Source organism: Triticum dicoccoides, chromosome 2A (genome assembly GCF_002162155.2).
Source record: "Triticum dicoccoides isolate Atlit2015 ecotype Zavitan chromosome 2A, WEW_v2.0, whole genome shotgun sequence".
Lineage (NCBI taxonomy): Eukaryota > Viridiplantae > Streptophyta > Magnoliopsida > Poales > Poaceae > Triticum > Triticum dicoccoides.
Window position 1 is genome coordinate 497195485 of NC_041382.1, and position 14610 is coordinate 497210094.

The following is a 14610-nucleotide window of genomic DNA, read 5'->3' on the forward strand; positions in this document are numbered from 1 at the left end:
AATGTAAAGCCGAGAAAGAGCTTGAGTAATCCGGGACACTTTTTTTGCTCTGTTAAAGCCTCTCTTTTTACATTGTTAAGTGACTTATACGCTTTAGCTATCATTGTTAAGTGACTTATGTGAAATTATAAAGAATGGATCATTGCAATCAATTAACCATACTTATAGTTTTCAAGAGATGAAAAACATCATCACTTATTGTTGTGCTTATGAGCTGTCTGACACATTTGAATATAACTATTCAAAATGGAGATGGAGTTACTTTATTGGGAAACGTATTGATGGTTCCTACAGATGCGGTAAGGACCTTTTATTTATAAAATCTGTCTGATCGAGTCAACGGAATCATACGGAACACAGACACAGAGGACCGTGACTCTATATTATACGGCACGATGCCTTTTAGCGCTTCACGCCCGTGCCTATGACCCTTAACACTACCACGAACGTCCACGCAATCGTCAGAGCACAAGTCATGTCGCTACCTGGAACAGAACTGTGACTGTATTCACTTCACGCCCGTGCTTCCAATAAAAGAAGGGTGACGCAACTCAGTACAAAACTGTGACTTTTAAAAACAAGGAACTTACACTTTTAAACACCTCGACTCTCGAATCGGCCATCCCGTCCCTCACAAAATAAACAGTTTATAGCATGAACATCTAAACCCATTCTTTTTTGTTTACAACCTCTTCATCTGAATGAGTCAACGGAATCATTCAAACACAAATACAGGCGAACGTGACTCTATATAAAACCACACGATGACTTTGTGGTATGCAAGCTCGTGCCTGTGACCCAAAACACTGCAACACACAAAAGCCACGAACGTACATGCATTCATCAGTACACAAGTCATTACAATACTTGGTTCAGAATCGTGGGTGCAGAGACTTCATGTCCCGTGCTTCATAAGTAACAATGCCTAATTACAATGATACTCGAAACCAAAATACATTTTGTTAACAAAGTAGCTGACAATGAAATTTCACAAGACAAGGTAAGAAACTCCAGCCCACTGCTTAACAACACGAGATGCACACAACAGCCAGGGATGTTGTTGTATACCTAGTCCCCACCGACCTTCTTGCTGGATTGCTCCCCGCGCAGTTCATCAATCTCCTTCTTCAGCACCTTCATATTCTCGTCATGTTGCTTCACAGCTGCGACCGATTCCTCCAACAACCGGACGTGCTCTTCAAGGAGATTGTTATTCTCAACCGCAATTACTACGATCCTGGAATTCGCCTTCTCCAATTCTTCACTTCTTTCCTGGTAGAGCTTCTGCCACCCGTAGATGATCTCCTGCATATGCTCGTACGTTTTGTCAGCCTTTGCAATTGAAACCAAGGCATTCATCTCATGGACCAGGTTATAGAGAGTAACTAACAAGGACCTCTCAGCACTTTCTGTCGCCGCCCCGCTCACCATTCCCTTCTTCTTTCTCGAGCCACAACTGCTCCCCAATTTTACAGTGGGGGAGTTCTGTTGAAAACAATGACGCAGCCTAACCCTAGCTCCAATTGATAGTAAATCGGTATCAGCAAGACACACCCGCATCAAATTAGGAGTCAGCTAACCACAATAATTCATGTTTCACAAACTAAATCAAGCAACAGAAAGAAAGAAAAAACGAATGAAGGAGAAGCAGAGTCATCGTGAACTTACAGACGAGGAACCCTCGCCAGCCGGGATCTCCTCCCGCGATAGGACATGACGGTCCGGCATAGTCCCCTTCTGATCAGCCATGGCAGAGATGGTCAGAGAATACAGAGAAGGAAGAGGAATGGAAGGCCTGACGACGAACAAAGGGAGGACTAGGGTTTGGCTAGGGTTTCGAGACTCCGTCCGTCCGCCTTAAATATCCGGAGCTTCCCCTCGGACCACGAGCCAGTGCGGCGTCACCGGAGGAGACGCCCCTCGGACCATTGGGTTTCCAGAGCAGCACCACGTGGCATTCACACCCGAATACGAGGATACGCCCTTCAAACCATTGGGTTTCCGTGATAAATACACAAATGTGACTCTGGGTAGAGAATAACAATGCCTCCCCGGGCTGCACGGATGTGCCTGCCCTTGCGAACGGTTCAACGGAATGATTTGGAACATGAAGACAACATAACGCGACTCTTCACAGTACCACGCCGTGACTTCCTGGGAACCATGACCTTGCAAAGAATATACAACAGCAGCGTCTCTCGAACTAGCCATTCGTGCCTCACAGAGTAAACAAGCAGTGTTCACCATGACTTCAAACCAAACTGTGCCTTTGTATGATTAACACCTGTGCCTCTCCATCTGATCGAGTCGATGGAATTATTCTGAACACAAACACAGACGAGCGTGACTCTATATAATGCCACACCATGCCTATGCCTCTCCATCAGTTCGAGTCCATGCCTTTATCGAGTAATACACGTAACATCAATAAACAACCGTGACTGTGCTTTTGAAAACAAGGAAAGAAGCTTTTAAAAACAGCTTCAATAGTGAGTGTTCGCATCTGAACCCATTCCGCTTGGTTACCCCAATTAAATAAACGAACGTGACTGTGCGTAATGCAAACCTATGCCTCTGTGGGATGACCGGACGTGCCTCTCCATCTGAACGAGTCGACAGAAGCATTCAAAACATAAACACGGGCCAGTGTGACTCTGTATAAAACCACACCATGCCTTTGTGGGCCGCACGCCAATGCCTGTGAGCTGAAATACTGCAGAGAGCCACGAAAATCCACGTGTTTATAGAGTACAAGTCATGACGCTACTTAGTACAGAACATGGCTATACGGACTTCAGGTCCGTGTTTTGCTTGAAAAACGTGGCATCGTGATGTGAGTTCTTTGCTTGAAAAACGTGCCTTATACATCCACGCGTCTGTGCGCCTAACAAGCAAGGAACGCCAACTCGTATTAAAACCGTGGCTCGTATGGCTACACTTCCATGCCTCTTACAGTGAATCCTCTAAGAGAAACATCTGTAAACACACCCACTCACTAACGCGACTCCACCTAATAAAAAAACGTGACTCAAAACACTCGACTCCTGTGACTTTCCATGTGAACGAGCAATCGGAATCATTTGGACCACAACTACGCACGTGTCGCAAAAACGTGCTCCCCGTGACCCCACGAAGTGCCCCTAGTGGAAGCCCAATCGTGCTCCTACTGCTAACACACGACATCCATGCCTAGAGCCTATTCATCTACATGTACCAACGAATGAAACAACACGACGACAATGCAATGCATAAATGCCTTACAGATCCATGGCAGTACAAAAGGCCACATGCCCCGACGCAACGAAGAAACACGCTCCAAGCTCTCTGCCTACACTCCAGCAACGTTCTTGATCAGCTGGTGGGTGAGCGCTTCCTCAATCTCCTTCTTCGTCATCTCATGACCTTCCTTCGCAGCAGCATACGAATCCTCAACCAGGCTTTTGTACTTGACGAGGACCTCAGCCTTCTCATCCATAAGCTGCCCCACTTCGCCCGACGACTTCTGCACCAACGCATGGCTCTGCTCATACAGATTCTTCAAGCGGGCGACCTCCTGATCCTTCTGGTTGAGCTCATAGAGAAGCTTCTCATTCTCACACAGAGATCGAAATATGAGACCACTGGACTTCTCCACAGAGGCATTGCTCTGCTGCACCAACTTCTCCAGGCAAGCGATGAACTGCTGCTGCTTAATTAGCTCATCGTGTTGGAAATATGCCCTAGAGGCAATAATAAAAGCATTATTATTATATTTCCTTGTTCATGATAATTGTCTTTATTCATGCTATAATTGTGTTATCCGGAAATTGTAATACATGTGTGAATAACAGACACCAACATGTCCCTAGTGAGCCTCTAGTTGACTAGCTCGTTGATCAACAGATAGTCATGGTTTCCTGACTATGCACACTGGATGTCATTGATAACGAGATCACATCATTGGGAGAATGATGTGATGGACAAGACCCAATCCTAAACATAGCACAAGATCGTATAGTTCGTTTGCTAGAGTTTTCCAATGTCAAAGTATCTTTTCCTTAGACCATGAGATCGTGTAACTCCCGGGTACCGTAGGAGTGCTTTGGGTATACCAAACGTCACAACGTAACTGGGTGACTATAAAGGTAGACTACGGGTATCTCCGAAAGTGTCTGTTGGGTAACATGGATCAAGACTGGGATTTGTCACTCCGTATGACGGAGAGGTATCACTGGGCCCACTCGGTAATGCATCATCATAATGAGCTCAGAGTGACCAAGTGTCTGGTCACGGGATCATGCATTACGGTACGAGTAAAGTGACTTGCCGGTAACGAGATTGAACGAGGTATTGGGATACCGACGATCGAATCTCGGGCAAGTAACATATCGATAGACAAAGGGAATAGCGTACGGGATTGATTAAATCCTCGACATCGTGGTTCATCCGATGAGATCATCGTGGAGCATGTGGGAGCCAACATGGGTATCCAGATCCCGCTGTTGGTTATTGACCGGAGAGTCATCTCGGTCATGTCTGCTTGTCTCCCGAACCCGTAGGGTCTACACACTTAAGGTTCGGTGACGCTAGGGTTATGAAGATATGTATATGCAGAAACCCGAATGTTGTTCGGAGTCCCGGATGAGATCCCGGACGTCACGAGGAGTTCCGGAATGGTCCGGAGGTAAAGAATTATATATAGGAAGTGCTATTTCGGGCATCGGGACAAGTTTCGGGGTTATCAGTATTGTACCGGGACCACCGGAAGGGTCCCGGGGGTCCACCGGGTGGGGCCACCTGTCCCGGGGGGCCACATGGGCTGTAGGGGGTGCGCCTTGGCCTTCATGGGCCAAGGGCACCAGCCCCTATAGGCCCATGCAACTAGGGTTTCCCCCTAGGAGGAGTCCTAGTGGTGGAAGGCACCCCTAGGTGCCTTGGGGGGAGGGAAACCTCCCCTTGGCCGCCGGCCATAGGAGATTGGATCTCCTAGGCTGCGCACCACCCCCCCTTGGCACCCCTATATATAGTGGGGGAGAGGAGGGACCTAACACACCAGCCCCTGGCGCCTCCACCTCCCCCCCGTTACGTCTCTCCCTCGTAGTCTCGGCGAAGCCCTGCTGCTGTGACGCCCTGCATCCACCACCACGCCGTCGTGCTGCTGGATCTTCATCAACCTCTCCTTTCCCCTTGCTGGATCAAGAAGGAGGAGACGTCTCCCGTCCCGTACGTGTGTTGAACGCGGAGGTGCCGTCCGTTCGGCGCTGGTCATCGGTGATTTGGATCACGTCGAGTACGACTACATCATCACCGTTCTTTTGAACGCTTCCGTGCGCGATCTACAAAGGTATGTAGATGCATCTAATCACTCGTTGCTAGATGAACTCCTAGATGATCTTGGTGAAACTAGTAGGAAATTTTTTGTTTTCTGCAACGTTCCCCAGCAGTGGCATCATGAGCTAGGTCTATGCGTAGTTCTTCTTGCGCGAGTAGAACACAATTTGTTGTGGGCGTAGATTTGTCAACTTTCTTGCCGTTACTAGTCCTTTCTTGCTTCAGCGGTATTGTGGGATGAAGCGGTCCGGACCAACCTTACACGTACGCTTACGTGAGACCGGTTCCACCGACTAACATGCACTAGTTGCATAAGGTGGCTGGCGGGTGTCTGTCTCTCCTACTTTAGTTGGAGCGGAATCGATGAACAGGGTCCTTATGAAGGGTAAATAGAAGTTGACAAATCACGTTGTGGCTTTAACGTAGGTAAGAAAACGTTCTTGCTAGAACCCTAATTCAGCCACGTAAAACTTGCAACAACAATTAGAGGACGTCTAACTTGTTTTTGCAGCAAGTGGTTTGTGATATGATATGGCCAAAGTTGTGATGAATGATGAATGATCTATATGTGATGTATGAGATGTTCATGCTATTGTAATAGGATTCACGACTTGCATGTCAATGAGTATGACAACCGGCAGGAGCCATAGGAGTTGTCTTTATTCTTTTATATGACCTACGTGTCAAGAAACGCCATGTAAATTACTTTACTTTATTGCTAAACGCGTTAGCCATAGTAGTAGAAGTAATAGTTGGCGAGCAACTTCATGGAGACACGATGATGGAGATCATGATGATGGAGATCATGGTGTCAAGCCGGTGACAAGATGATCATGGAGCCCCAAGATGGAGATCAAAGGAGCTATGTGATATTGGCCATATCATGTCACGTTTATTATTTGATTGCATGTGATGTTTATCATGTTTTGCATCTTGTTTACTTAGAACGATGGTAGTAAATAAGATGATCCCTCACAATAATTTCAAGAAGTGTTCCCCCTAACTGTGCACCGTTGCGACAGTTCGCTGTTTCAAAACACCACATGATGATCGGGTGTTTTATTCAGACGTTCACATACAACGGGTGTAAGACAGATTTACACATGCAAACACTTAGGTTGACTTGACGAGCCTAGTATGTACAGACATGGCCTCGGAACACAGAAGACCGAAAGGTCGAGCATGAGTCGTATAGAAGATATGATCAACATGTAGATGTTCACCGATGTTGACTAGTCCGTCTCACGTGATGATCGGACACGGTCTAGTTTAACTCGGATCATGTAATACTTAGATGACTAGAGGGATGTCTAATCTAAGTGGGAGTTCACTAATAATTTGATTAGTTGAACTTAATTATCATGAACTTAGTCTAAAATCTTTGCAATATGTCTTGTAGATCAAATGGCCAACGTAGTCCTCAACTTCAACGCGTTCCTAGAGAAAACTAAGCTGAAAGACGATGGCAGCAACTATACGGACTGGGTCCGGAACCTGAGGATCATCCTCATAGCTGCCAAGAAAGATTATGTCCTACAAGCACCGCTTGGTGACGCACCCGTTCTCCCTGCAGAACAAGATGTTATGAACGCTTGGCAGGCACGTTTCGATGACTACTCCCTCGTTTAGTGCGGCATGCTTTACAGCCTAGAGCCGGGGCTCCAAAAGCGTTTTGAGAGACATGGAGCATATGAGATGTTCGAAGAGCTGAAAATGGTTTTCCAAGCTCATGCCCGGGTCGAGAGATATGAAGTCTCCGACAAATTCTTCAGCTGTAAGATGGAGGAAAACAGTTCTGTCAGTGAGCACATACTCACTATGTCTGGGTTGCATAACCGCTTGACTCAGCTGGGAGTTAATCTCCCGGATGATGCGGTCATTGACAGAATCCTCCAGTCGCTTCCACCAAGCTACAAGAGCTTTGTGATGAACTTCAATATGCAGGGGATGGAAAAGACCATTCCTGAAGTATTTGCTATGCTGAAATCAGCGGAGGTAGAAGTCAGGAAGGAACATCAAGTGTTGATGGTCAATAAAACCACTAAGTTCAAGAAAGGCAAGGGTAAAAAGAACTTCAAGAAGGACAGCAAGGAGGTTGCCGCGCCCGGCAAGCAAGCTGCCGGGAAGAAGCCAAAGAATGGACCCAAGCCCGAGACTGAGTGCTTTTATTGCAAGGGAAGCGGTCACTGGAAGCGGAACTGCCCTAAGTACTTAGCAGATAAGAAGGCTGGCAAAACAAAAGGTGTATGTGATATACATGTAATTGATGTGTACCTTACTAGTGCCCGTAGTGGCTCCTGGGTATTTGATACCGGTGCAGTTGCTCACATTTGTAACTCAAAGCAGGGGCTGCGGAATAAGCGGAAACTGGCAAAGGACGAGGTGACGATGCGCGTCGGGAATGGTTCCAAGGTCAATGTGATCGCCGTCGGCACGCTACCTCTGCATCTCCCTTCGGGATTAGTTTTAAACCTTAATAATTGTTATTTAGTGCCAGCTTTGAGCATGAACATTGTATCGGGATCTCGTTTAATTCGAGATGGCTACTCTTTTAAATCTGAGAATAATGGTTGTTCCATTTTTATGAGAGATATGTTTTATGGTCATGCTCCTATGGTGAATGGTTTATTCTTTATGAATCTCGAACGTGATGCTACACATGTTCATAATGTGAGTGCCAAAAGAAGTAAGGTTGATAATGATAGTCCCACATACCTGTGGCACTGCCGCCTTGGTCACATAGGTGTCAAACGCATGAAGAAGCTCCATGCTGATGGACTTTTAGAGTCTCTTGATTATGAATCATTTGACACGTGCGAACCATGCCTTATGGGTAAAATGACCAAGACTCTGTTCTCAGGAACAATGGAGCGAGCAACCGACTTATTGGAAATCATACATACTGATGTGTGCGGTCCGATGAGTGTTGAGGCTCGCGGTGGCTATCGTTATGTTCTCACCCTCACTGATGATTTAAGTAGGTATGGGTATATCTACTTAATGAAACACAAGTCTGAAACCTTTGAAAAGTTCAAGGAATTTCAGAGTGAGGTTGAAAATCAACGTGACAGGAAAATCAAGTTTCTACGATCAGATCGTGGAGGAGAATACTTGAGTCACGAGTTTGGGGCACACTTAAGAAAATGTGGAATAGTTTCACAACTCACGCCGCCTGGAACACCTCAGCGTAATGGTGTGTCCGAACGTCGTAATCGCACTCTGTTAGATATAGTGCGATCTATGATGTCTCTTACCGATTTACCGCTTTCTTTTTGGGGCTATGCTTTAGAGACTGCCGCATTCACTTTAAATAGGGCTCCGTCGAAATCCGTTGAGACGACACCGTATGAATTATGGTTTGGGAAGAAACCTAAGCTGTCGTTTCTAAAAGTTTGGGGATGCGATGCTTATGTCAAGAAACTTCAACCTGAAAAGCTCGAACCCAAGTCGGAAAAATGCGTCTTCATAGGATACCCAAAAGAAACTATTGGGTACACCTTCTACCTCAGATCCGAAGGCAAGATCTTTGTTGCCAAGAATGGGTCCTTTCTGGAGAAAGAGTTTCTCTCGAAAGAAGTAAGTGGGAGGAAAGTAGAGCTTGATGAAGTATTACCTCTTGAACCGGAAAATGGCGCAACTCAAGAAAATGTTCCTGAGGTGCCTGCACCGACTAGAGAGGAAGTTAATGACAATGATCAAGATACTTCTGATCAAGCCCCTACTGAAATTCGAAGGTCCACAAGGACACGTTCCGCACCTGAGTGGTACGGCAACCCTGTCTTGGAAATCATGCTGTTAGACAACGGTGAACCTTCGAACTATGAAGAAGCGATGGCGGGCCCGGATTCCGACAAATGGCTAGAAGCCATGAAATCCGAGATAGGATCCATGTATGAAAACAAAGTATGGACTTTGACTGACTTGCCCGTTGAGCGGCGAGCCATAGAAAATAAATGGATCTTTAAGAGGAAGACAGACGCGGATGGTAATGTGACCATCTATAAAGCTCGGCTTGTCGCTAAGGGTTATCGACAAGTTCAAGGGGTTGACTACGATGAGACTTTCTCACCGGTAGCGAAGCTGAAGTCCGTCCGAATCATGTTAGCAATTGCCGCATTCTATGATTACGAAATATGGCAAATGGACGTCAAAACGGCATTCCTTAATGGTTTCCTTAAGGAAGAATTGTATATGATGCAGCCGGAAGGTTTTGTCGATCCTAAGAATGCTGACAAAGTATGCAAGCTCCAACGCTCGATTTGTGGGCTGGTGCAAGCATCTCGGAGTTGGAACATTCGCTTTGATGAGATGATCAAAGCGTTTGGGTTTACACAGACTTATGGAGAAGCCTGCGTTTACAAGAAAGTGAGTGGGAGCTCTGTAGCATTTCTCATATTATATGTAGATGACATACTTTTGATGGGAAATGATATAGAACTCTTGGACAGCATCAAGGCCTACTTGAATAAAAGTTTTTCAATGAAGGACCTTGGAGAAGCTGCTTATATATTAGGCATCAAAATCTATAGAGATAGATCGAGACGCCTCATAGGTCTTTCACAAAGCACATACCTTGATAAGATATTGAAGAAGTTCAATATGGATCAATCCAAGAAGGGGTTCTTGCCTGTGTTACAAGGTATGAAATTGAGCTCAGCTCAATGTCCGACCACGGCAGAAGATATAGAAGAGATGAGCGTCATCCCCTATGCCTCAGCCATAGGTTCTATTATGTATGCCATGCTATGTACCAGACCTGATGTTAACCTTGCCGTCAGTTTGGTAGGAAGGTACCAAAGTAATCCCGGCAAGGAACACTGGACAGCGGTCAAGAATATCCTGAAGTACCTGAAAAGGACTAAGGAAATGTTTCTCGTTTATGGAGGTGACGAAGAGCTCGTCGTAAAGGGTTACGTCGACGCTAGCTTCGACACAGATCTGGATGACTCTAAGTCACAAACCGGATACGTGTATATTTTGAATGGTGGGCAGTAAGCTGGTGCAGTTGCAAGCAAAGCGTCGTGGCGGGATCTACATGTGAAGCGGAGTACATGGCAGCCTCGGAGGCAGCACATGAAGCAATATGGGTGAAGGAGTTCATCACCGACCTAGGAGTCATACCCAATGCGTTGGGGCCGATCAAGCTCTTCTGTGACAACACTGGAGCTATTGCACTTGCCAAGGAGCCCAGGTTTCACAAGAAGACAAGGCACATCAAGCGTCGCTTCAACTCCATTCGTGAAAATGTTCAAGATGGAGACATAGAGATTTGTAAAGTACATACGGACCTGAATATAGCAGATCCGTTGACTAAACCTCTCCCTAGAGCAAAACATGATCAACACCAGAATTCCATGGGTGTTCGATTCATCACAATGTAACTAGATTATTGACTCTAGTGCAAGTGGGAGACTGTTGGAAATATGCCCTAGAGGCAATAATAAAAGCATTATTATTATATTTCCTTGTTCATGATAATTGTCTTTATTCATGCTATAATTGTGTTATCCGGAAATCGTAATACATGTGTGAATAACAGACACCAACATGTCCCTAGTGAGCCTCTAGTTGACTAGCTCGTTGATCAATAGATAGTCATGGTTTCCTGACTATGGACACTGGATGTCATTGATAACGAGATCACATCATTGGGAGAATGATGTGATGGACAAGACCCAATCCTAAACATAGCACAATATCGTATAGTTCGTTTGCTAGAGTTTTCCAATGTCAAAGTATCTTTTCCTTAGACCATGAGATCGTGTAACTCCCGGGTACCGTAGGAGTGCTTTGGGTATACCAAACGTCACAACGTAACTGGGTGACTATAAAGGTAGACTACGGGTATCTCTAAAAGTGTCTGTTGGGTGACATGGATCAAGACTGGGATTTGTCACTCCGTATGACGGAGAGGTATCACTGGGCCCACTCGGTAATGCATCATCATAATGAGCTCAGAGTGACCAAGTGTCTGGTCACGGGATCATGCATTACGGTACGAGTAAAGTGACTTGCCGGTAACGAGATTGAACGAGGTATTGGGATACCGACGATCGAATCTCGGGCAAGTAACATATCGATAGACAAAGGGAATAGCGTACGGGATTGATTAAATCCTCGACATCGTGGTTCATCCGATGAGATCATCGTGGAGCATGTGGGAGCCAACATGGGTATCCAGATCCCGCTGTTGGTTATTGACCGGAGAGTCGTCTCGGTCATGTCTGCTTGTCTCCCGAACCCGTAGGGTCTACACACTTAAGGTTCGGTGACGCTAGGGTTATGAAGATATGTATATGCAGAAACCCGAATGTTGTTCGGAGTCCCGGATGAGATCCCGGACGTCACGAGGAGTTCCGGAATGGTCCGGAGGTAAAGAATTATATATAGGAAGTGCTATTTCGGGCATCGGGACAAGTTTCGGGGTTATCAGTATTGTACCGGGACCACCGGAAGGGTCCCGGGGGTCCACCGGGTGGGGCCACCTGTCCCGGGGGGCCACATGGGCTGTAGGGGGTGCGCCTTGGCCTTCATGGGCCAAGGTCACCAGCCCCTATAGGCCCATGCGCCTAGGGTTTCCCCCTAGGAGGAGTCCTAGTGGTGGAAGGCACCCCTAGGTGCCTTGGGGGGAGGGAAACCTCCCCTTGGCCGCCGGCCATAGGAGATTGGATCTCCTAGGCTGCGCACCCCCCCCCTTGGCACCCCTATATATAGTGGGGGAGAGGAGGGACCTAACACACCAGCCCCTGGCGCCTCCACCTCCCCCCCGTTACGTCTCTCCCTCGTAGTCTCGGCGAAGCCCTGCTGCTGTGACGCCCTGCATCCACCACCACGCCGTCGTGCTGCTGGATCTTCATCAACCTCTCCTTTCCCCTTGCTGGATCAAGAAGGAGGAGACGTCTCCCGTCCCGTACGTGTGTTGAACGCGGAGGTGCCGTCCGTTCGGTGCTGGTCATCGGTGATTTGGATCACGTCGAGTACGACTACATCATCACCGTTCTTTTGAACGCTTCCATGCGCGATCTACAAAGGTATGTAGATGCATCTAATCACTCGTTGCTAGATGAACTCCTAGATGATCTTGGTGAAACGAGTAGGAAAATTTTTGTTTTCTGCAACGTTCCCCAGCACATCGAGCACGTCATCGCTGGCTAAGGAATTCTGTACTTCCATCTTGCCGAGATCGTCTCCATGGCGAATGCGCTTGTGGGAGGAATCGCCTCCACGCGAGAGATCGTTCGACACCTGGGCAACGGGGCAGGATATCCCTGACGCCGCTACAGCATAGCGGCAGCACCTCTCCCTTCTTTCTGCGGCTTTGGTCCTCGGTGCCTGGTTGCTTGAACACCCAGAACCCCTCTTACCGGCCATGGCGCAAGCAAGGAGCTACCAGCAAGAAAGAGATGCCTGTCTCTAGAGAATTGTGGACGTGGAGTGTTCCATGAGTAGGTACCTTTTTATAACATATGAACATCGGTCAGACGGTCAAACGGAATAACCGACGCCTTGAATTCTCACAGTCTCTCTTAAATACCTCGAACTCTGCATGCCTGGGAAACACTAGTACTATCATTTCGTCTCCTCGTGCGATCGTCCACACTACAACCACTCAACTTCTTTCTAATGGTCTGTATATATTCAACAGAAAACATCTCAAACACAATTTACTTACTGTGTACGTCTTTCTGTATTCCAAAGAACTTACTGTCAAATTCATACCATTATCCATTGCCATTTTTTGTTTTGAAATGATATTTATATGAAAATCTTACTATATCCATGAATTAACTTGCACACGTCTCCAGGTGACACCTTAGTGAAAACCTCCGTAACACACGCAGGCACGAACGTGACGCTCTCTAATAATAAACAGTGCCTCCCTGGAACGCACCACCACGACTCTCCACAACAAAGGAACGAGTTGACAAGGAAAACATTCCCATACACATCGTCAGGACTGTGTCTGTTGCATTAGTAGCACAGTGCCAACTCGGCTTCACTTCCACGCACCTCACAGTGACTCGCCAAAAAAAATGCGTGTAACACATGGGTGGACAAACGTGACTCTGGCTAATAAGAAGACTTCCCTCCACCGGATTCACGTCCATTCCTCTCCAAGAGAACGAGTGAGTGGAATCATTTGGAAATACCAAAAGCATACACCCATGCTAACAAGACTCTGACCAATGCGTTAACATGCTTCCCTTGATTTCATGTCCATGCCTCTCCAAATGAACTGGCGAGCGGAATCATTTGGAGCACAAAGAAACAGGAAACATGACTCTCTCTAATAACAAACAGTGCCTCCCTGGAACACACTACCGCAACTCTCCACAACAAAGGAATGAGTTGACAAGGAAAACATTCCCATACATAGCGTTAGGAGCGTGCTTGTTGCATTAGTAACACAGTGCAAACTCGGCCTCACTTCCACGCACCTCAAAGTGACTCGCTAGAGAAAATGCATGTAACACAAGCATGGACAAACGTGACTCTGTCTAATAAGAAGACTTGCCTCCGCCGGATTCACGTCCATTCCTCTCCAAGAGAACGAGTGAGTGGAATCATTTGGAAATACCAAAAGCATACACCCGTGGTAATGAGACTCTGACCAATGCGTTAACATGCTTCCCTTGACTTCATGTCCATGCCTCTCCAAATGAACTGGCGAGCGGAATCATTTGGAACACAAAGAACCATGAAACGTGACTCTCTCTAATAACAAACAATGCCTCCATGGAACGCACCACCGCAACTCTCCACAACAAAGGAAGGAGTTGACAAGGAAAACACTCCCGTACACAGTGTCAGGAGCATGCCTGTTGCATTAGTAACACAACGCCAACTCGGCTTCACTTCCACGCACCTCACAATGACTCTCTAGAGAAAATACATGTAACACAAGCATGGACAAATGTGACTCTGGCTAATAAGAAGACTTGCCTCCGCCGGATTCACGTCCATTCCTCTCCAAGAGAACGAGTGAGTGGAATCATTTGGAAATACCAAAAGCATACGCCCTTGGTAACAGGACTCTAACCAATGCGTTAACGTGCTTCCCTTGAGTCCATGTCCATGACTCTCCAAATGAACTGGCGAGCGGAATCATTTGGAACACAAAGAACCATGAACGTCACTCTGAGTAACGCCAAACCATGCCCCTATGGATAACACAACAACACTAAAATCAAAAAAAAATGCTAACATCCCACAGACTAACAATCAAGAAGGCAAGAAAAAACAAGCTCATCGAAGTACACAGAAAGTTGCACCAATCTTGATGTCCAAACGGACGGTCGA